Raw genomic sequence first — 23,946 nt, 5'->3', positions numbered from 1 at the left:
ATTCACACCTTTTTTTACACCGCATTTTATAAAAACACCACAGGAACACCGTATTGAGGCTTTGTTCTGACCGCTCATTCGGTGTCGCGTTTCTTTCAAGCAATTCTCCTGGTTAGCCCGCACTCGGCTCGCTCCCAGAGCCGTGTTAAAGTCTACTTCGCATTCACTCTCTTTTCTCAGCAGATTAAAAGAAACTTCCATCCTGCACCGCTGTTTGCTTTTTCACAAGAGCAGAGGAGAGCGCACCGTTCCCAGCGGCACTGCAGTACCGGGTCGATGCTTGGAGTGAACGGAGCAAGCTCCTTTTTCAACTCCTATTGATAAAAATCCATTTAATATGTAGTCCTTGCATAGACATATCACATATTAAACTGATAAGTACAGATACTACACTTGATCTTAGCCAAAAGGCTAGAACCAGAATCATTCTTCAGGAATCCGAAAATAAGCTCTATTTTATGAGTTATGCACGAATTCGGATTCTCCTATAAAACGAATTCCTTAACTCAAACCAAGTTAAGACTGCTTTGTCCTTCATATTTATTCATGTCTAATCAAGTTTCAACGATAAACAACGTTGTACTTTGTAGAATGAGAAAGAACTTCTTCAGCAATAAGCATCTCTCGACATATGACGAAGTACAGATTTTGCTATAAAATGAATTCCTTCTATCAGCCTGACTTAAAACTGTTTGTCCTCCTTATTTATCCACTTCAAATCCAGTTTCAACAAATAAAAAAATGTTGTAGTTTGAGAAAGTACAACTTAATCTTCAGCAATCAGTATAAAAAGAGGTGCAAATGCCAACCATACATACCTAAAAGGTGGTAATCGAGCTGTAGCAGCTTCGGTAAAAGAGTACAAGTTGAAGAGTTTGTGAATAAAGGTGTGCGCACACATAGTGTGCTGTACGAAAATAGGCAGGGAGCAATGCTGGCTGGGGTATATGTTCTTGTATGTTGTCTGACTGTTTGATTTGAATGTGTTGTGTAAGTGTCCTGTTGAATGTTACATGTTTGGGCTTTGACACGCTTCACTGTGGTTGTTAACTGTGTGGTGTGTCCTGAAATGTTATATGTTTGGGCTGTGTGACATGCTTAATGCTTGTCAGTAGCTACCCACTTATTCATATATAGCAACTGACAACATAAGAAGTCCGGACATACTTTGATAGTAGTTGTAGAAGTATCCTTATTGATAATAGATCACTAATTCATAGTGATAGAACAGTAGATGAACAGGTGCTTGCACATGTCTCACGAAAATAAAATGGGTGTATCATTGCTGATGGCAGAGCAATACTGCCAAACTTATGAGTTCTTGTGGCAAACTTGATTCAGTGTCTTGACGTGTATACGCTGTTTCGCTGACTTGATTGTCACAAGAAACAAAGTGTGTTTGATAAGATCCGACCATTTTATTACGGGAGGATCAGTATGTATGGATTCTGATGTGACTGATAAACCCATTTGTATCTTAAGCATAATCTAATACATGAGACAACGCCCTGGCACACGATAAAAAAAAAAAAGAGAGAGAGCGGTTTTGTGTCCCCACAGTCCATAATGTAGAAAAGAGAGAAAAAAGCCTTTCTGATTTGGTGTGTGTGCTCATAGTGCAGAGTGTAGAGAAAAGAAAGCCGTTTTGGTGTCACGGGTGTTGTGACTTACACACACACATTTCTAAATTGAGAAAGGAAATTATTTTAGAGGAAGCACTAGAGTTTAGATCCCACATTTGTTGATAGGCATTCATTTATTTCTTCACTTCTGATGAAGTTTCAACAATAAACAACAAACTTTGTATTATGAGAAAGAACCAGAATCATTCTTCAGGAATCCGAAAATAAGCTCTATTTTATGAGTTATGCACGAATTCGGATTCTCCTATAAAACGAATTCCTTAACTCAAACCAAGTTAAGACTGCTTTGTCCTTCATATTTATTCATGTCTAATCAAGTTTCAACGATAAACAACGTTGTACTTTGTAGAATGAGAAAGAACTTCTTCAGCAATAAGCATCTCTCGACATATGACGAAGTACAGATTTTGCTATAAAATTAATTCCTTCTATCAGCCTGACTTAAAACTGTTTGTCCTCCTTATTTATCCACTTCAAATCAAGTTTCAACAAATAAAAAAATGTTGTAGTTTGAGAAAGTACAACTTAATCTTCAGCAATCAGTATAAAAAGAGGTGCAAATGCCAACCATACATACCTAAAAGGTGGAGCGGAAGTATTCAGCTGCAAGTAGGTGTGAATGTTCGACTATAATTTGTAAAAAGCGGGTAAGAAAAGGTTCGAATGCCCGACTATATATTAACAAAAGCGGGAGGAGAGGTCTTCGGATGAGAGTGGGTGAGAATTTCCAACCATAATCTATAAAATACGGTGAAAAAAAATATGTGAATGCCTCATAGAACACTAAAAGCGGAAGTGTTCGGCTGCAAGAAGGTGTGAATGTCCGACTATATTTGGTGAAAAGCAGGTGAAGCAAGGTCTGAATGCCCAACCTTACATCATCAAAAGCGAGATCAGAGGTGTTTGGCTGCAAGAAAGCCATAGTTTTCCAAAAGCGGGTAAGGTGCGAATGTCCGACTAAATATCAATAAAATTTGGGGCGGAGGTCTTCGGATGCAAGTGGGTGTGAATATTCCACCATACAAGTATGGTGGAGAGGAAGCTGTGAATAGCCGACAATAGTTTGGAAAAAGCGGGTAAGAAAAGGTTTGAATGCCCGAACATACACCATCAAAAGAGGGAGCGGAGGTGTTCCGCTGTACGAAGGTGTGAATGTCCGACCATAGTTGGTAAAAAGCGGGTAAGAAAAGGTTAAAATACCCGACTGTACACAATCAATAGCGGGAGCGGAGTTGTTCGGCTACAAGAAGGTGTGAAAGTCCGACCATGGTTTGTAAAAAGCGGGTAAGAAAAGGTGCGAATGTCCGACAATGTATGATCAAAAGAGAGAGCGGAGGTTTTCGGATACAAGAAGGTTTGAATGTCCCACCATAGTTTGTAAAAAGCGGGTAAGAAAAGGTTCGAATGCCCGACTATACACCATCAAAAGCGGGAGCAGAGGTGTTCCGCTGTAAGACGGTGTGAATGTCCGACCATAGTTGGTAAAAAGCGGGTAAGAAAAGGTTAAAATACCCGACTGTACACAATCAATAGCGGGAGCGGAGTTGTTCGGCTACAAGAAGGTGTGAAAGTCCGACCATGGTTTGTAAAAACCGGGAAGAAAAGGCTCGAAAGCCCGACTATACACCATCAAAAAGAAGGTTTGAATGTCCATCAATAATTGCTTTAAAACAAGAAAGTAAATTTTCGAATATCAAACCGCACATGATCATAAGCGGGAGAGGAGGTGTTCGGCTGCAAGAAGGTGTGAATGTCTACCCATAATTCATGAAAAATGGGTAAAACAAAGGTGCGAATGCCTAACAATACATTATCAAAAGCAGGTGTGAATGTCAGATCATAATTTAAAATACATCATATCACGTAGTAAAGTTTTGCATGCTATTTCCGTCCTAGAGCAAAGATATTTCTCTCAGAATATAGGAACTTATGTTCATCAGTAGTGACGTCAGGGGAGTTTGATTGTCCTCCAAAGTTAAGTGGAAACCACGTTTACTGTATGTCTGCATCAGGCCAGGTTGTGAAGGAGAAAATGACAATGCCCATTGCGTGTTGTCACTCCTGATGAGCTCTCCTTCAAACACTCATTTTTGTTATCAGAGTTGTGTCCCATTAACCTGATGGGCTGTGATCTCATGTGTAAATTAGGCATTATTTTAACTTCTACACCAGAGGGTGTTAAGGTTATGTTACAGCCTGACAAAGTTTTCACAGCAGTGCAGTTTGATTCATCGGCACTTACATATGCTTATGAGTGGAAACTTCCCAGCTCTCCTTTTTCACAACAACTAGTGGAAGAAGCAAAAGCGTTAGTTTCACCCCTTTCTGATTTCATGCAACCTACTGATTTGCACTGCACATCACACATTTCTTTGGGGCCTGACAATGACTATGAGAAGAAGTGAAAAAATATGTGCGCCTACTTTATTGGCTGTGTCGCTCACTCCAGAGCACTTCGATTTTTTTAATGTTTGTGGTACTCGCCCTCACATTTCCTTGGCCAAACGTACACACAGGCAGTGACAAGGTGTGGGAGAGTTTGTTGCTACATGTCAGAAAGAAATGGAGTGGACCGTTTCACCTGCTGATCCAAATTTGATGTTTTCTGAACGATTGTCAGCATACAAAAAAACATTTTTGAGTACAATGCATTGTCAAAGAACTGTGGACTTAATTCCTACCACAGAATCACATTTTGAAGCATGTTTTTTATCTGAAACAGATTTGTCTTCGATACCCATGTTGGCTGAAGTGCCCAATGATCTTTGGGCTAAGAGCAAATATGATGTGGGGTTGATAAAAGGCTGTGAACCAGTAATTGTCACCCCTAAATCAGACTTTTGTCCATGTAAAAAACAATACCCTTTTAAGCCTGAAGCAATTAAAGGGATTAAACCTGTTTTTCAATCTTTTCAGAAAACAGGCGTTATTGTTCCTTTTGAAAATTCACCTGTGCTTACTCCATTGATTCCTGTTAAAAAGATTAAAGATGCTGGCCAGCCAAATGAATGGCGTTTTGTACAGGACCTCCAAGCGGTGAATGCTGCAGTTCAGCCACATGCTCCTACTGTGCCCAACCCACACACTATTTTGTCTCAAATTACATCAGATGCACAGTTTTTCTCAGTGGTTGACTTGTCGCCAGTGCACCCTGATAGCCCATTTTGGTTTGCTTTTTAGTTTGAAGGGAGATCTTGGACTTTTACCCGGTTATGCCAGGGGTACTGTGAAAGTCCCACTATTTACAATGCTGCCCTCAAAGCTAGTCTGGATTAACTTCAATCAACCACAGGCTCTGCTCTTTTGCAGTATGTGGATGACATCCTTTTATGTAGTCCATCTAAACAACAGTGTGAAAAAGACAGTGAATCTGTTGAAACATCTTCATTCTTATGGCCATAAAGCCAGCCTTTCTAATTTACAGTTTGTACAGGACGAAGTCACCTTTTTGGGTCATGTGATTTCTAAGGATGGGCGCTCACTTTCTCCTAAACGTGTTGCTGCAGTTCAGATCATTCCTAAACCGGTTACTAAAAAACAGCTTATGTCATTCTTAGGTATAACATCTTACTGCAGGAACTTTATTCCTAACTACTCTTTTCTCGAAGCTCTCTTAGGTGCTCTTATCCATGGTAAAGGCCTCCAGTCAGCTGATCGTGTTCCATGGACTCCTGAGGCTGAATCAGCCTTTAGTCAGCTTAAGCTGGCTCTTCAAACAGCACCAACACTTGGCATTCCAGATCCTCATAAACCTTTCATACAGGCAGTTGATGAGAAGCATGACATCTGTTCTTATGCAGGAACATGGGGCAGGCAAAGGCCAGTGGCTCATTTCTCAGCAAAACTGGACTCTGTGGCTGCAGGCCTGCCTGGTTGTCTTCGTGTTGTTGCAGCTGCAGAGAAAGCTGTCCTGGCCTCCCAAGATATTGTGGGCTACGCTAATTTGACTGTTTTGGTTCCTCATGCTGTTGCCATTATTCTTCTCGAGCAGAAAACTTCACATCTTTCAACTGCTCGTTGGCTCAGATACACCTCTGTGATATGCCAAATGTCACTGTTAAACGTTGTACTGTTCTGAATCCTGCTACTTTGCTTCCGACTCCTGAGGATGGGGAGCCTCATGACTGTGAAGCTGTTTTGGAACAAGTTTGTACACCCCGACCTGTCTTTTAGAGACTCCTCTTCCAAACTCTGACATGATTCTTTTTGTAGATGGATCAGCTTTGCGTGATCCAGCCACAGGTACTAACTGTGTTTGGTTTGCAGTATGTTCTTCACATGACACTTTGTTGTCTGGTTCTCTTCCTAAACATTTCTCTGCTCAAACTACTGAGCTTATTGCACTTACTGAAGCTTGTAAGTTGGCAGCTGGTAAGTCTGTCACTATTTACACAGATTCCAGATATGCTTTTGGTGTTGTTCATGACTTTGGTGCGCTGTGGAAACACAGGCATTTCCTTAAATCAGATGGTAAAACTATTCTGAACTCCAAGCAGGTTTCTGATCTTCTTGATGTGATCCTTTTGCCTACAGCAATCTCGGTCTGTAAGTGTGCGGCTCACACTAACTCAGACGATCCTGTTGCTTGTGGCAATGCCAGAGCTGATGCTGCAGCTAAGCAAGCAGCTAAATCTTTTCCTGTTTTCGCTTCCCTCTCTTTGCAGGCAGAAGACTCCCTCACAGATCTCCATGCTTTGCAAACTTTTGCCTCTGCAGATGAAATTTGGTCCTCTGGACACATTTGGTCCTCTGTGGGTGCAACTCATATGGATGGTGTTTGGATGGGACCTGATGGTAAACCCTGTCTACCTAAACATTTTTTTCCTCATTTTTCAAAATTGACACATGGGTTGGACCATGTGTCAAAAGGGGGGATGCTGAATGCACTCACTGCTCAGTGGTTCACAAAAGGGTTCAGTTCATATGCGCAAAAATACTGTCAGTCATGTATGGTTTGTGCCACACATAATGTAGGAAAGGCATTACACACATCGCAAGTTGCACACCCTCCACCAGAGAAACCTTTTGAACATTTGATGATGGATTTTGTTGAACTCACACCAGCTGAAGGAAAGAAATATGCACTAGTAATAGTGGACGTGTTTAGTAAATGGGTTGAAGTTTTCCCTGCAAAACATGCAAACAGTAATGCAGTGACTAAAGCACTGCTAAACAGAAATCATTCCTAGATGGGGCATTCCAGAGAAGATCAGCAGTGATAATGGCACACATTTTGTAAACACTGCATTGACTGAGGTTGGTAAATTCCTGGGAATAACCTTGCGCACACACTGTGCTTATCATCCACAGAGTGGAGGTGCTGTGGAAAGAGAAAATGGTACATTAAAGTCCAAGTTAGCCAAATGTTGTGAAGAAACAGGTCTGCCATGGACAAAAGTATTACCTATTGTGCTTACCTACATGAGAATGAGAATCAGAGCTCAAGTGAATCTCAGCCCATTTGAAATTTTATTTGGCAGACCTCCTAACCTGGGATTGGGACCTGTAACCAGACCCCTCCCTTCCACAACTGTTTGTGATGATGCTATGTTGTCTTACTGTCGAAACCTTTCCACTGTTCTATCTCAAGTTTCACAGACAGTAAAAGCAGCCCTTCCAGCCACAGAAAACACACCACTCCAACCAGATGACAGGTGGTGAAGGAACTTCGCAGGAAACATTGGAAGTCCAAACGTTGGCAAGGCCCGTTCCAGGTACTACTGGTCACTCATACAGCTGTTAAAGTTGCAGAGAGAGCAACCTGGATTCATGCCAGTCACTGTAAGAAGGTACCAGAACCAGTAGATGACTTCCACCCTGACATACATCAGCCTAACCAACACGCCCGGAAGGACAAAGATAAGAGTCAGCAGTAAAAGCTGTACTCCACCGGTGTGTTAAGTGCTAGTAACCTCTGACACCGAAGATTGAAACATCCTTACTGAGACCTGCGATGAAGGTGATCATACACATGCTGTGAACCATGGCAGAAACTGTTTGTTGTTTGTACTTTCTTATTTGTAACCAGCATGTGCACATTGTACACATTCGTCCTGTACAAACTGTAACTTAGAAAGGCTGGCTTTATGGCCATAAGAATGAAGATGTTTCAACAGATTCACTGTCTTTTTCACACTGTTGTTTAGATGGACTACATAAAAGGATGTCATCCACATACTGCAAAAGAGCAGAGCCTGTGGTTGATTGAAGTTAATCCAGACTAGCTTTGAGGGCAGCATTGTAAATAGTGGGACTTTCACAGTACCCCTGGCATAACCGGGTAAAAGTCCAAGATCTCCCTTCAAACTAAAAAGCAAACCAAAATGGGCTATCAGGGTGCACTGGCGACAAGTCAACCACTGAGAAAAACTGTGCATCTGATGTAATTTGAGACAAAATAGTGTGTGGGTTGGGCACAGTAGGAGCATGTGGCTGAACTGCAGCATTCACCGCTTGGAGGTCCTGTACAAAACGCCATTCATCTGGCTGGCCAGCATCTTTAATCTTTTTAACAGGAAACAATGGAGTAAGCACAGGTGAATTTTCAAAAGGAACAATAACGCCTGTTTTCTGAAAAGATTGAAAAACAGGTTTAATCCCTTTAATTGCTTCAGGCTTAAAAGGGTATTGTTTTTTACATGGACAAAAGTCTGATTTAGGGGTGACAATTACTGGTTCACAGCCTTTTATCAACCCCACATCATATTTGCTCTTAGCCCAAAGATCATTGGGCACTTCAGCCAACATGGGTATCGAAGACAAATCTGTTTCAGATAAAAACCATGCTTCAAAATGTGATTCTGTGGTAGGAATTAAGTCCACAGTTCTTTGACAATGCATTGTACTCAAAAATGTTTATTTGTATGCTGACAATCGTTCAGAAAACATAAAATTTGGATCAGCAGGTGAAACGGTCCACTCCATTTCTTTCTGACATGTAGCAACAAACTCTCCCACACCTTGTCACTGCCAGTGTGTACGTTTGGCCAAGGAAATGTGAGGGCGAGTACCACAAACATTAAAAAATCGAAGTGCTCTGGAGTGAGCGACACAGCCAATAAAGTAGGCGCACATATTTTTTCACTTCTTCTCATAGCCCCAAAGAAATGTGTGATGTGCAGTGCAAATCAGTAGGTTGCATGAAATCAGAAAGGGGTGAAACTAACGCTTTTGCTTCTTCCACTAGTTGTTGTGAAAAAGGAGAGCTGGGAAGTTTCCACTCATAAGCATATGTAAGTGCCGATGAATCAAACTGCACTGCTGTGAAAACTTTGTCAGGCTGTAACATAACCTTAACACCCTCTGGTGTAGAAGTTAAAATAATGCCTAATTTACACATGAGATCACAGCCCATCAGGTTAATGGGACACAACTCTGATAACAAAAATGAGTGTTTGAAGGAGAGCTCATCAGGAGTGACAACACGCAATGGGCATTGTCATTTTCTCCTTCACAACCTGGCCTGATGCAGACATACAGTAAACGTGGTTTCCACTTAACTTTGGAGGACAATCAAACTCCCCTGACGTCACTACTGATGAACATAATTTCCTATATTCTGAGAGAAATATCTTTGCTCTAGGACGGAAATAGCATGCAAAACTTTACTACGTGAATCACAGTCGGCAAGCGTTTCTTCACTACACAGAGCAGGAAAAATGTGTGAGTGTGTTTGTGCTATCACCCATTAGTGGAGGCTCCGCTGCCGCGTGACGTCCAGAACCTGCCTCCCACCCTCAGTCAGCCTTTTGCCCAATTTCATCACTTTTCAGCTGTCCAGTCTGGCCACAGTAAAAACAAATATTCGGATCATAGCTCTGGCGTGGCCCATTTCGACCTCCACTCCCACACGTCCACGTCTTCGACTTCGGCCTCGTCCTCTGTTTACACACACTGCGGAATACATGGTCATGGCTGCCAAATGCAGCTCCTTTTCACACTTGTCCCTTTTGGTTGTCTTACGCGTCTCAACTTGGTTATGAGCATGGCGAGCATATCGGCGAACGTCAGCCAAACGAGGACCCTCACACCATCCCACGTAAATGTTCTTTACTTCAGTGGCGACATCTGGCATGAGGCCTTTAATTATTGCATCGCAAACTGTGGCCTTCTCTCAGCCAAACACCTCTGATCTCGCTTTTCATGATGTAAGTTCCTGCGTATGCTGCCGCTTACCTGGATGACGTCATCATCCATAGCAACAGCTGGGCGGAGCATGTTCAGCAGATGGCGGCAGTGCTGGAGTCACTGCGGCAGGCGGGGCTCACGGCCAACCCAAAGAAGTGTGCAGTTGGATGGAGGGAGGTACGGTATCTGGGGTACCACTTGGGCGGCGGACAGGTGCGTCCACAGGTAGACAAGACAGCAGCGATTGCAGCCTGCCCAAAACCTAAGATCAAGAAAGAGGTGAGGCGGTTTTTGGGGCTGGCCGGATATTACCGGCGATTTATTCCCAACTTCGCGAAAAGGTGCCTCTGATCCGGTCCGGTGGACGAAGCAGTGCCAGGTGTCACTTGAGAGGGTAAAGCAGACCCTCTGTGGGGAGCCTCTTCTCCACACACCTAACTCCTCTCTCCCATTTGTCCTGCAGACTGATGCATCGGGAAGGGGGTCGGGGGCTGTTCTTTCCCAGCAGGTGCGGGGCGTTGACCGCCCAGTGCTTTACATCAGCCAGAAACTATCCGAGAGGGAGACCAGATACACTAACACTAACTTTATGAATAGTGCTGAAAATTAGGTAAATCTAATCCACCACTGTCCTTGGTCTTCTGTAAGGTTTTTAAACTAATACGTGGTGGTTTGTTTTTCCACAGAAATTTGGAGATGCATGAACCTAGTGACTTAAACCAAGTAGCAGATGGTTTTATGGGGATCATTGAGAACAAATAGTTACCTTTTGGTAGTATCATCATTTTAATGGTTGTAACTCTCCCCATAAGTGATATAGGTAAGGACTTCAAACGAGAGAGATCGTCCTCTACTGTCTTTAATAATTGCACATAATTTAGCTTTGTTAGCTCTGAGAGCCTGGAGGAAATGTTTATGCCTAAATATCTAATATTTCCTGACTGTAAAGTGATCGCAGGTATATTCTGGTCCCTATAGTTAATGGGCAGAACTGTGGTCTTAGACCAATTGATAGAGTAGTCAGAAAGTGCTGAGAATTCATTTATGAGTGTGATCGTGTGAGTGAGAGACGTCTGTGAGTTCTGAAGGAAAAGTAATACATCATCAGCATAAAGACTTATTTTATGCTCAATATTTTGGGGTTGGATGCCTTTAATATTTCTATCTTGTCTGATAGCAGCTGCTAAAGGTTCGATGAAAATAGCAAAAAGTGAGGGCGAAAGTGGGCAACCCTGTCTTGTACCTCTCTGCAGACTGAAGCTTGGAGAAGTTTGATCATTTGTCCTGACACTTGCACTTGGGGAGTCAGTTATTTTCTTTTGAGGAGATAAGAGGCTTTAATAATAATATCTTGCAAGAGAGAACAACACAGTACAGAATACAGAGTTGCTCTGACCACTGAAGCAAAAACACACAGTTATATTGCCCACTCATCACGTCATCTGTTTTTGGGTATAGTTGATTGTTCTTCTAACTTTCCTCCCCAACCATTAGTTGAGGTTACCCAGACACACTCGTAAATACCAGCCTAACCCTGTCCCCCCTAAAGTGCAGCTATCTCATAATAACAAGCCCACCATTGTAAAGAGGAATTTAAGAAAACAGGGCAGGGTGGTACCTTGCAGCTCAGTCATTTGCAGGTTATACACAGTAACACTCAATACAATGCATATAAGAATTATTTTCCATTACATTCCTCCCTTTTGATTATAATAATACCATTATATTAATCAACCCAAAAGAAACAAGGAAAATAATAACTTTACCTGTAAAACATCAGCCTGCATTTGCACACAACGTGAGTTTAAAATGCAGGCATCATAGTGATAAAGGGTCCAATGATAAACAATCAAAACATGAACAATTAAATATGATTATCTTCATGCCTCTCTAAGTCAGCGTCACTAGAGGAAAAATTTTGAAAGCAAAAAAGTTCTTTGAGTCATTTGAATCATTTGGTGAGATACATACAATGAGGCCTTTCACACAGGGAAAAATACAGCAGCCCTGTATTATTGCTTCCTGTGAAATCAAGATACAATGTGCACATGCTGGTTACAAATAAGAAAATACAAACAACAAACAGTTTCTTCCATGGTTCACAGCATGTGTATGATCATCTTCATCGCAGGTCTCAGTAAGGATGTTTCAATCTTCGGTGTCAGAGGTTACTAGCACTTAACACACCGGTGGAGTACAGCTTTTACTGCTGACTCTTATCTTTGTCCTTCCGGGCGTGTTGGTTAGGCTGATGTATGTCAGGGTGGAAGTCATCTACTGGTTCTGGTACCTTCTTACAGTGACTGGCATGAATCCACGTTGCCGAACACAACCTCTCTCGCTTTTGATGATGTATGGACCGGCATTCTTACCTTTTCTAACACATTTTTCAGCAATTATGGTCGGAGATTCACACCTACTCACAGCCGAACAACTCCGCTCCCGCATTTGATGGTGTATAGTCGGGCATTCTCACCCTTTCTCATCAGCTTTTTGCAAATTATGATCTGACATTCACACCTACTTGCAGTCGAACAGCTCTGCTCCCGCTTTTGATTATGTTTGGTTGGATATTCGAACCTTTTCTTAACATCTTTTTACATATTTTGGTTGGACGTTCACACCTTCTTGTAGCCGAACACTTCCACTCCTGCTTTTGATGATGTATGGTTGGGCATTCACACCTTTTTTTTGCCCATTTTTCAGGAATTATGGGTGGACATTCACACCTTGCAGCTGAACACCTCCTATCCCACTTATGATCATGTGCGGTTTGATTTTCGAAAAGTTTCTTTCATGTTTTCTAGCAATTATTGATGGACATGTAGACCTTCTTGCAGCTGAACACCTCCGCTCCCGCTTTTGATCATACATTGTCAGGCATTCGCACCTTGTCTTACCCACTTTTTACAAACTTTAGTCGAACAGTCACACCTTTTTGCAGCCGAACACCACCTCTCCCGCTTTTGATGATGTATGGTCCAGCATTCTTACCTTTTCTAACACATTCTTCAGCAATTATGGTCGGACATTCACACCTACTCAGAGCCGAACACCTCCGCTCCCGCATTTGATGGTGTATAGTCGGGCATTCTCACCCTTTCTCATCAGCTTTTTACAAATTATGATCTGACATTCACACCTGCTTTTTATAATGTATTGTTAGGCATTCGCACCTTTTTTTTTTACCCATTTTTCATGAATTATGGGTGGACATTCACACCTTCTTGCAGCCGAACACCTCCTCTCCCGCTTATGATCATGTGCGGTTTGATATTCGAAAATTTACTTTCTTGTTTTAAAGCAATTATTGATGGACATTCAAACCTTCTTTTTGATGGTGTATAGTCGGGCTTTCGAGCCTTTTCTTCCCGGTTTTTACAAACCATGGTCGGATTTTCACACCTTCTTGTAGCCGAACAACTCCGCTCCCGCTATTGATTGTGTACAGTCGGGTATTTTAACCTTTTCTTACCCGCTTTTTACCAACTATGGTCGGACATTCACACCGTCTTACAGCGGAACACCTCTGCTCCCGCTTTTGATGGTGTATAGTCGGGCATTCGAACCTTTTCTTACCCGCTTTTTACAAACTATGGTGGGACATTCAAACCTTCTTGTATCCGAAAACCTCCGCTCTCTCTTTTGATCATACATTGTCGGACATTCGCACCTTTTCTTACCCGCTTTTTACAAACCATGGTCGGACTTTCACATCTTCTTGTAGCCGAACACATCCGCTCCCGCTATTGATTGTGTACAGTCGGGTATTTTAACCTTTTCTTACCCGCTTTTTACCAAGTATGGTCGGACATTCACACCTTCGTACAGCGGAACACCTCCGCTCCCTCTTTTGATGGTGTATGTTCGGGCATTCAAACCTTTTCTTACCCGCTTTTTCCAAACTATGGTCGGCTATTCACAGCTTCCTCTCCACCATACTTGTATGGTGGGATATTCACACCCACTTGCATCCGAAGACCTCCGCCCCAAATTTTGTTGATATTTAGTCGGACATTCGCACCTTACCCGCTTTTGGCAAACTATAGCCTTCTTGCAGCCAAACACCTCTGATCTCGCTTTTGATGATGTAAGGTTGGGCATTCAGACCTTGCTTCACCTGCTTTTCACCAAATATAGTCGGACATTCACACCTTCTTGCAGCCGAACACTTCCGCTCCACCTTTTAGTGTTCTATCACACCTTTTTTTCACCGCATTTTATACATTATGGTCAGAAATTTTCAACCACTCTCATCCGAAGACCTCTCCTCCCGCTTTTGTTAATATATTTGAACTTTAGTTTGACATTCAAACCTTCTTGTAGCCGAACAACTCCGCTCCCGCTATTGATTGTGTACAGTCGGGTATTTTAACCTTTTCTTACCCGCTTTTTACCAACTATGGTCGGACATTCACACCGTCTTACAGCGGAACACCTCTGCTCCCGCTTTTGATGGTGTATAGTCGGGCATTCGAACCTTTTCTTACCCGCTTTTTACAAACTATGGTGGGACATTCAAACCTTCTTGTATCCGAAAACCTCCGCTCTCTCTTTTGATCATACATTGTCGGACATTCGCACCTTTTCTTACCCGCTTTTTACAAACCATGGTCGGACTTTCACATCTTCTTGTAGCCGAACACATCCGCTCCCGCTATTGATTGTGTACAGTCGGGTATTTTAACCTTTTCTTACCCGCTTTTTACCAAGTATGGTCGGACATTCACACCTTCGTACAGCGGAACACCTCCGCTCCCTCTTTTGATGGTGTATGTTCGGGCATTCAAACCTTTTCTTACCCGCTTTTTCCAAACTATGGTCGACTATTCACAGCTTCCTCTCCACCATACTTGTATGGTGGGATATTCACACCCACTTGCATCCGAAGACCTCCGCCCCAAATTTTGTTGATATTTAGTCGGACATTCGCACCTTACCCGCTTTTGGCAAACTATGGCCTTCTTGCAGCCAAACACCTCTGATCTCGCTTTTGATGATGTAAGGTTGGGCATTCAGACCTTGCTTCACCTGCTTTTCACCAAATATAGTCGGACATTCACACCTTCTTGCAGCCGAACACTTCCGCTCCACCTTTTAGTGTTCTATCACACCTTTTTTTCACCGCATTTTATACATTATGGTCGGAAATTTTCAACCACTCTCATCCGAAGACCTCTCCTCCCGCTTTCTTCAATATATTTGAACTTTAGTCGGACATTCAAACCTTCTTGCAGCTGAACCACCTCCGCTCCCTGTTTTGATCATATATGGTCTGGCAATACTACCTTTTCTTACCCGTTTGTGAGTAATTATGGCTGGACATTCACACCTACTTGCAGCCGAACACAACCTCTCTCGCTTTTGATGATGTATGGACCGGCATTTTTACCTTTTCTAACACATTTTTCAGCAATTATGGTCCGAGATTCACAGCTACTCACAGCCGAACAACTCCGCTCCCGCATTTGATGATGTATAGTCGGGCATTCTCACCCTTTCTCATCAGCTTTTTGCAAATTATGATCTGACATTCACACCTACTTGCAGTCGAAAAGCTCTGCTCCCGCTTTTGATTATGTTTGGTTGGATATTCGAACCTTTTCTTAACTGCTTTTTACATATTTTGGTTGGACGTTCACACCTTCTTGTAGCCGAACACTTCCACTCCTGCTTTTGATGATGTATGGTTGGGCATTCACACCTTTTTTTTGCCCATTTTTCAGGAATTATGGGTGGACATTCACACCTTGCAGCTGAACACCTCCTATCCCACTTATGATCATGTGCGGTTTGATTTTCGAAAAGTTTCTTTCATGTTTTCTAGCAATTATTGATGGACATGTAGACCTTCTTGCAGCTGAACACCTCCGCTCCCGCATTTGATCATACATTGTCAGGCATTCGCACCTTGTCTTACCCACTTTTTACAAACTTTAGTCGAACAGTCACACCTACTTGCAGCCGAACACAACCTCTCTCGCTTTTGATGATGTATGGACCGGCATTCTTACCTTTTCTAACACATTTTTCAGCAATTATGGTCGGAGATTCACACCTACTCACAGCCGAACAACTCCGCTCCCGCATTTGATGGTGTATAGTCGGGCATTCTCACCCTTTCTCATCAGCTTTTTGCAAATTATGATCTGACATTCACACCTACTTGCAGTCGAACAGCTCTGCTCCCGCTTTTGATTATGTTTGGTTGGATATTCGAACCTTTTCTTAACTGCATTTTACAAACTTTGGTTGGACGTTCACATCTTCTTGTAGCCGAACACATGCACTCCTCCTTTTGATGATGTATGGTTGGGCATTCGCACCTTTTTTTTACCCATTTTTCAGGTATTATGGGTGGACATTCACACCTTCTTGCAGCTGAACACCTCCTCTCCCACTTATGATCATGTGTGGTTTGATTTTCGAAAATTTTCTTTCATGTTTTCTAGCAATTATTGATGGACATTTAGACCTTCTTGCAGCTGAACACCACCTCTCCCGATTTTGATGATGTATGGACCGGCATTTTTACCTTTTCTAACACATTTTTCAGCAATTATGGTTGGAGATTCAAACCTACTCACAGCCGAATAACTCCGCTACCGCATTTGATGGTGTATAGTCGGGCATTCTCACCCTTTCTCATCAGCTTTTTGCAAATTATGATCTGACATTCACACCTACTTCCAGTCGAACAGCTCTGCTCCCGCTTTTGATTATGTTTGGTTAGATATTCGAACCTTTTCTTAACTGCTTTTTACAAACTTTGGTCGGACGTTCACAATATCTTGCAGCCGAACACCTCCGCTTCCGCTTTTGATGGTGTATATTCGGGCATACGAACCTTTTCTTACCCGCTTTTTACAAACCAAGGTCGGACTTTCACACCTTCTTGTAGCCGAACACATCCGCTCCCGCTATTGATTGTGTACAGTCGGGTATTTTAACCTTTTCTTACCCGCTTTTTACAAACTATGGTCGGACATTCACACCTTCGTACAGCGGAACACCTCCGCTCCCTCTTTTGAAGGTGTATGTTCGAGTATTCAAACCTTTTCTTACCCGCTTTTTCCAAACTATGGTCGGCTATTCACAGCTTCCTCTCCACCATACTTGTATGGTTGGATATTCACACCCACTTGCATCCGAAGACCTCTGCCCCAAATTTTGTTGATATTTAGTCGGACATTCGCACCTTACCCGCTTTTGGCAAACTATGGCCTTCTTGCAGCCAAACACCTCTGATCTCGCTTTTGATGATGTAAGGTTGGGCATTCAGACCTTGCTTCACCTGCTTTTCACCAAATATAGTCGGACATTCACACCTTCTTGCAGCCGAACACTTCCGCTCCACCTTTTAGTGTTCTATCACACCTTTTTTTCACCGCATTTTATACATTATGGTCGGAAATTTTCAACCACTCTCATCCGAAGACCTCTGCTCCCGCTTTCTTTAATATATTTGAACTTTAGTCGGACATTCAAACCTTCTTGCAGCTGAACCACCTCCGCTCCCTGTTTTGATCATATATGGTCTGGCAATACTACCTTTTCTTACCCGTTTGTGAGTAATTATGGCTGGACATTCACACCTACTTGCAGCCGAACACAACCTCTCTCGCTTTTGATGATGTATGGACCGGCATTTTTACCTTTTCTAACACATTTTCAGCAATTATGGTCCGAGATTCACAGCTACTCAAAGCCGAACAACTCCGCTCCCGCATTTGATGATGTATAGTCGGGCATTCTCACCCTTTCTCATCAGCTTTTTGCAAATTATGATCTGACATTCACACCTACTTGCAGTCGAAAAGCTCTGCTCCCGCTTTTGATTATGTTTGGTTGGATATTCGAACCTTTTCTTAACTGCTTTTTACATATTTTGGTTGGACGTTCACACCTTCTTGTAGCCGAACACTTCCACTCCTGCTTTTGATGATGTATGGTTGGGCATTCACACCTTTTTTTTGCCCATTTTTCAGGAATTATGGGTGGACATTCACACCTTGCAGCTGAACACCTCCTATCCCACTTATGATCATGTGCGGTTTGATTTTCGAAAAGTTTCTTTCATGTTTTCTAGCAATTATTGATGGACATGTAGACCTTGCAGCTGAACACCTCCGCTCCCGCTTTTGATCATACATTGTCAGGCATTCGCACCTTGTCTTACCCACTTTTTACAAACTTTAGTCGAACAGTCACACCTACTTGCAGCCGAACACAACCTCTCTCGCTTTGATGATGTATGGACCGGCATTCTTACCTTTTCTAACACATTTTTCAGCAATTATGGTCGGAGATTCACACCTACTCACAGCCGAACAACTCCGCTCCCGCATTTGATGGTGTATAGTCGGGCATTCTCACCCTTTCTCATCAGCTTTTTGCAAATTATGATCTGACATTCACACCTACTTGCAGTCGAACAGCTCTGCTCCCGCTTTTGATTATGTTTGGTTGGATATTCGAACCTTTTCTTAACTGCTTTTTACCAACTATGGTTGGACATTCACACCTTCTTACAGCAGAACACCTCCGCTCCCTGTTTTGATTATGTATGGTTTGACATTCGCACCTTCTCTCACCCGCCTTTTACTATGGTCGGCCATTCACAGCTTCCTCTCCACCATACTTGTATGGTGGGATATTCACACCTACTTGCATCCGAAGACCTCCGCCCCCACTTTTGTTGATATTTAGTCGGTCATTCGCACCTTACCCGCTTTTGGAAAACTATGGCCTTCTTGCAGCCAAACACCTCTGATCTCGCTTTTGATGATGTAAGGTTGGGCATTCAGACCTTGCTTCACCTGCTTTTCACCAAATATAGTCGGACATTCACACCTTCTTGCAGCCGAACACTTCCGCTTTTAGTGTTCTATGAGGCATTCACATATTTTTTTTCACCGTATTTTATAGATTATGGTTGGAAATTCTCACCCACTCTCATCCGAAGACCTCTCCTCCCGCTTTTGTTAATATATAGTCGGGCATTCGAACTTTTTCTTACCTGCTTTTTACAAATTATGGTCGAACATTCACACCTACTTGCAGCTGAATACTTCCGCTCCACCTTTTAGGTATGTTTGGTTGGCATTTGCACCTCTTTTTATACTGATTGCTGAAGATTAAGTTGTTCTTTCTCAAACTACAAATTTTTTTTAATTGTTGAAACTTGATTTGAAGTGGATAAATAAGGAGGACAAACAGTTTTAAGTCAGGCTGATAGAAGGAATTAATTTTATAGCAAAATCTGTATTTTGTCATATGTCGAGAGATGCTTATTGCTGAAGAAGTTCTTTCTCATTCTACAAAGTACAACGTTGTTTATCGTTGAAACTTGATTAGACATGAATAAATATGAAGGACAAAGCAGTCTTAACTTGGTTTGAGTTAATGAATTCGTTTTATAGGAGAATCCGAATTCGTGCATAACTCATAAAATAGAGCTTATTTTCGGATTCCTGAAGAATGAGTCTGGTTCTTTCTCATAATACAAAGTTTGTTGTTTATTGTTGAAACTTCATCAGAAGTGAAGAAATAAATGAATGCCTATCAACAAATGTGGGATCTAAACTCTAGTGCTTCCTCTAAAATAATTTCCTTTCTCAATTTAGAAATGTGTGTGTGTAAGTCACAACACCCGTGACACCAAAACGGCTTTCTTTTCTCTACACTCTGCACTATGAGCACACACACCAAATCAGAAAGGCTTTTTTCTCTCTTTTCTACATTATGGACTGTGGGGACACAAAACCACTCTCTCTCTTTTTTTTTTTTTATCGTGTGCCAGGGCGTTGTCTCACGTATTAGATTATGCTTAAGATACGACTGGGTTTATCAGTCACATCAGAATCCATACATACTGATCCTCCCGTAATAAAATGGTCGGATCTTATCAAACACACTTTGTTTCTTGTGACAATCAAGTCAGCGAAACAGCGTATACACGTCAAGACACTGAATCAAGTTTGCCACAAGAACTCATAAGTTTGGCAGTATTGCTCTGCCGTCAGCAATCATACACCCATTTTATTTTCGTGAGACATGTGCAAGCACCTGTTCATCTACTGTTCTATCAATATGAATTAGTGATCTATTATCAATAAGGATACTTCTACAACTACTATCAAAGTATGTCCGGACTTCTTATGTTGTCAGTTGCTATATATGAATAAGTGGGTAGCTACTGACAAGCATTAAGCATGTCACACAGCCCAAACATATAACATTTCAGGACACACCACACAGTTAACAACCACAGTGAAGCGTGTCAAAGCCCAAACATGTAACATTCAACAGGACACTTACACAACACATTCAAATCAAACAGTCAGACAACATACAAGAACAGCCGGCATTGCTCCCTGCCTATTTTCGTACAGCACACTATGTGTGCGCACACCTTTATTCACAAACTCTTCAACTTATACTCTTTTACCGAAGCTGCTACAGCTCGATTGGCCGAATACCCTTTGATCCTATTTCGGTGAATTTGACATCTGCCTTACATATAACAGATTAGCGGTTTAGCAGTTTTAATTTAGTATGAGTGAAGGAATTCATTTTATAGCAAAATCCGAAATCGTGAAGAACTCATGAAAGTAAGCTTATTCTCGGATTCCTGAAACTTTAGATTTGCTCTTTCTTTTACTGCAAAGTACAACGTTGTTTTTTTTGTTTAAATCTTTCTAGACATGGTAAATATTAAGGACAAAGCAGTTTTCACATAGTTTGAGTGAAGGAATTAATTTTATGGATAAAATCCCAAGAGTCTGCTGAGAAAAGAGAGTGAATGCGAAGTAGACTTTAACACGGCTATGGGAGCGAGCCGAGTGTGGGCTAACCGGGAGAATTGCTTGAAAGAAACGCGACACCGAATGAGCGATCAGAACAAAGCCTCAATACGGGATTCTCGTGGTGTTTTTGTTGCTGCCTTGTCTTTTGCACAGAGTAAAAGACAAGGCAGCCATCGAATAGGGCCCGATTGTTCCTAGTTGGTCAGCCGAGGAGCAAGGGGGGGGGGGCAAGCGTCTCAACCAAGCAAAGCTCACCATGGGGAAGGTGGCTATGCCAACAAGCCTGATGCCCTGCTCCCGCAGTGACGGATAATCGTACTCTGGTTTCTCTTCATAACGTACAAGTCTTTCGCCTTTTACTAAAGATTTCTGTGGAGAGCAGCACTAATGAGTTGTTTCTATTTTTGGCAGGCTTTACCTTTGCGGGTGAAGCCCTTTCTGTCTGTGCAAAAGAAATCTTCTTACTGTGCAGAGTGACTTCTCTGAGTAGAGTCGCCTTACTTGTTGCGACTGTGCCGATGTTCGAAGCTGGAGTGCAAAGTTGTTGCTTGAATGGTGCTTGCTGGAGCGTGCGGGAGTGCAAAGTTATACCATTTAAAAGGGCTGAAGAGTGCTCAGTGCAGCGGGTGGGCGACACTCTGGCCACCTTGAAAACCGAGGTTACATCCACTACCAGGGGCAGCCCAAGTTCTGCCGCAAGTGTGGTGAGCATGGGCACCTGGTTGAGGCTTGTACCAAGGTGTTATGTGGGAAGAGCAGAGAAATTGGGCAAACTTTTGGAGAGTGTCCAAATGGCAGGAAATGTAATCTCTGTGGAGAATTAAATCACCTCTTCAGAGATTGCCCTAAATCTTTTGCCAACAAATTAAAGACGGTAAAGCCACAGTCAAGCCAACAAAGAGAAGGACCAAAGGTGGCACTTGGTGAACAAAGTGAAGAGGTTGACCCAATAAATTCAAACTTCCCGCATAAAAAGCTTGGATTGGAAGTGAGGAGCAAAAAGGGGAGGGGCCTGTAGAGGCCTCACCACTCAGTGTTGAAGTCTGTGAGAATTCACAGGCAGAGGGTGGAGCTACGCTAAATGAGGAGGAAGAGCAGACAGGTGAGTCTAGTGAAGATACTCACATCCCCGAAGGTCAACAGCCGAAGAGGACGGCATCTGAGCCTCTGATTCCCCAGTGGTATCAGAGAAGAGGGGAAGGGTTAGGTCCCTTTCAGACAGTTCTTCAGTGGAAGAACCTAGAGTCTTCCCCTCCGACTCACGAAATGAGGTCTCCTTTTTAACTTCAGCTCTGCAATCAACCCCCAGGGACTCAAAGTTAAATGCAACATTGCGTCAGAGGCCAACACCGAGAGTCCGAAAAGGAAATATAGATCACCCTACTCACTTTTCACCTAAAGAAATGAAGGAAGAGCTAGTTTCCCAAGAAATAACCTGTGTGTAATTTGTTTTGATAACTTACAAAAACGAAAATGACATACCTACTTTCCTTTATGCTTTTAATGGTTCTCACCTTCTCAACACTAAATGTGAGAAGTGTGAAATCAAAGACAAGAGCCCAGAGTATTTTATCCTTCTTAGACTCCATTAAATCAGATGTGTTTTTAATACAAGAATGTGGACTACCTTTTTTAAAAAACCATAGACAATGGGAGGAAATGTGGCCCCATTTATCGATATGGAGTGGCTCAAATCAAAATAAAAATGATGGTGTGGCCATTCTAATTAAAAATCCGCATGTTCTGGTGAAAGGTAGCACAGTGGTGAGAGACGGACGGGCACTTTTAGCACACTTGAATTTTATGGGGCAAGACTTTAACCTCTTAAATATTTATGGTTTCAATGGAAAAAATTAAAGGTATGACCTTTTAGAAGATATACAGCTTTACATGCTAGGGCAAGTACCTTTAGTTGTAGGAGGGGATTTTAACTGTATCTTGAGCAGGAAAGATAGAAAAAGAGCAGGGGTAGATTTTAAAGTGGATAAGACTTCGATTTTACTTCAGGGCATATGCAGGGATTTTAAGCTTACTGACTGTTTTAAAACCATGCATCCCAGAGAGGAGGGCTTCACCTGGTTTAGTCATGATGGCACCAGAGCCTCTCGCATTGATTATTTCTTTACTAGAGATTGCCCACCCACTGATGTTAGATTAACCCCTGTTTTCTTTTCAGACCACCTTATGCTCTCCTGCACCCTTTCACCCCCTTCTGGTGTGACGGTAGGAAGTGGTCTGTGGAAACTCAACTGTTCCCTGTTGGAGGATGAAATCATAGTCAGTCAGTACAGGGAATGTTATAAAGAGTGGCAGACCCTTCAAGACCTCTACGAAACACATGCACAATGGTGGGAAATGGTGAAGGAAACGACCCAGACTTTTTTTAAACAGCAAGGTAAACGTAAAAAAAGGAAAGAGAATAGATGTATGATGGGACTACATAAACGCTTACAGCGCTACTTTAAACTAAATCAGTGTGGCATAGACTTTAAAGAAGAAATCAAAGATGTCAAAAAGGAAATGTCAGTTTTAGCAGAAATAAAGAGTAAAGGAATTTTTGTAAGAAGCAGGGAGCAGGAAATTGAGGAAGGTGAAAAAGAAAGAAAGTTATAAATAAAAAGGAGTATATTCAAAATCTAAAAAGAGAAGATGGGTTTTTAATAAAATCCACACAAGAGATGATTGAAACTGTACATACCTTTTATAGTAACATGTACAAAGAGAAACCAGTGCACTTGGAAACATCGGCAGAAATCTTAAAATTCGTTGACAAAACCGTAAAAGAGAATGCACACTTGACACAGAATTTTACTGCTTTAGAGTTAAAAAAATGCCTAACAGGTTTTAAGAGAAGTCGAGCTCCGGGTTTAGACGGGCTTCCTGCAGAATTCTATCTGACCTATTGGGACCTTTTATCATCAGACATTTTAGATGTTTTTAAAGATTTTGAAAAACTCGACCGACTGCCTGACAGTTTTAGAGTGGGAATAGTGACTCTACTTTATAAAAAAAATGATAAGACTGACCTAAAGAATTGGAGGCCCATCACACTTTTAAACTTTGACTGTAAACTTTTTAGCAAGGTTTTAGCGACACGGATGTCCTCTGTTTTAGAGGAGGTAATTCACCCAGACCAAGCTTGTGCCATCTCAGGGAGACAACTCACCGACAGCCTCGTACTGATTCGAGACATCATTGATTACGCTAGAGACAGAAACACCCGGCTTGTCATCTTAAATTTAGACTTTGAAAAAGCATTTGATCGGGTCTCGCATCAATATCTCTTTCAGGTGTTGCAGCCATCGAAAAGGGCCCGATTGTTCCTACTTGGTGAGCTTTGCTTGGTTGAGACGCTTGCCCCCCCCCCC

General features: G+C 42.2%; 2 non-coding genes across 2 annotated transcripts; one reads left to right on the top strand and one right to left on the bottom strand.

The window, feature by feature from the left end:
- Positions 1-235: 235 nt before the first annotated feature.
- On the bottom strand, positions 236-422 carry LOC140287126 (U2 spliceosomal RNA). The gene has a single exon (XR_011911484.1). It is a non-coding gene; the product is annotated as a U2 spliceosomal RNA (small nuclear RNA).
- Positions 423-20,893: 20,471 nt separating this feature from the next.
- LOC140287135 (U5 spliceosomal RNA) lies at positions 20,894-21,007 on the top strand. The gene has a single exon (XR_011911492.1). It is a non-coding gene; the product is annotated as a U5 spliceosomal RNA (small nuclear RNA).
- Positions 21,008-23,946: the final 2,939 nt, after the last annotated feature.

The sequence above is a fragment of the Leuresthes tenuis genome, unplaced genomic scaffold (genome assembly GCF_036924035.1).
Source record: "Leuresthes tenuis unplaced genomic scaffold, fLeuTen1.0.hap1 SCAF_111, whole genome shotgun sequence".
NCBI lineage: Eukaryota > Metazoa > Chordata > Actinopteri > Atheriniformes > Atherinopsidae > Leuresthes > Leuresthes tenuis.
The sequence above is the reverse complement of the archived record's forward strand: the minus strand, read 5'-3'. Positions and strand labels throughout refer to the sequence as shown.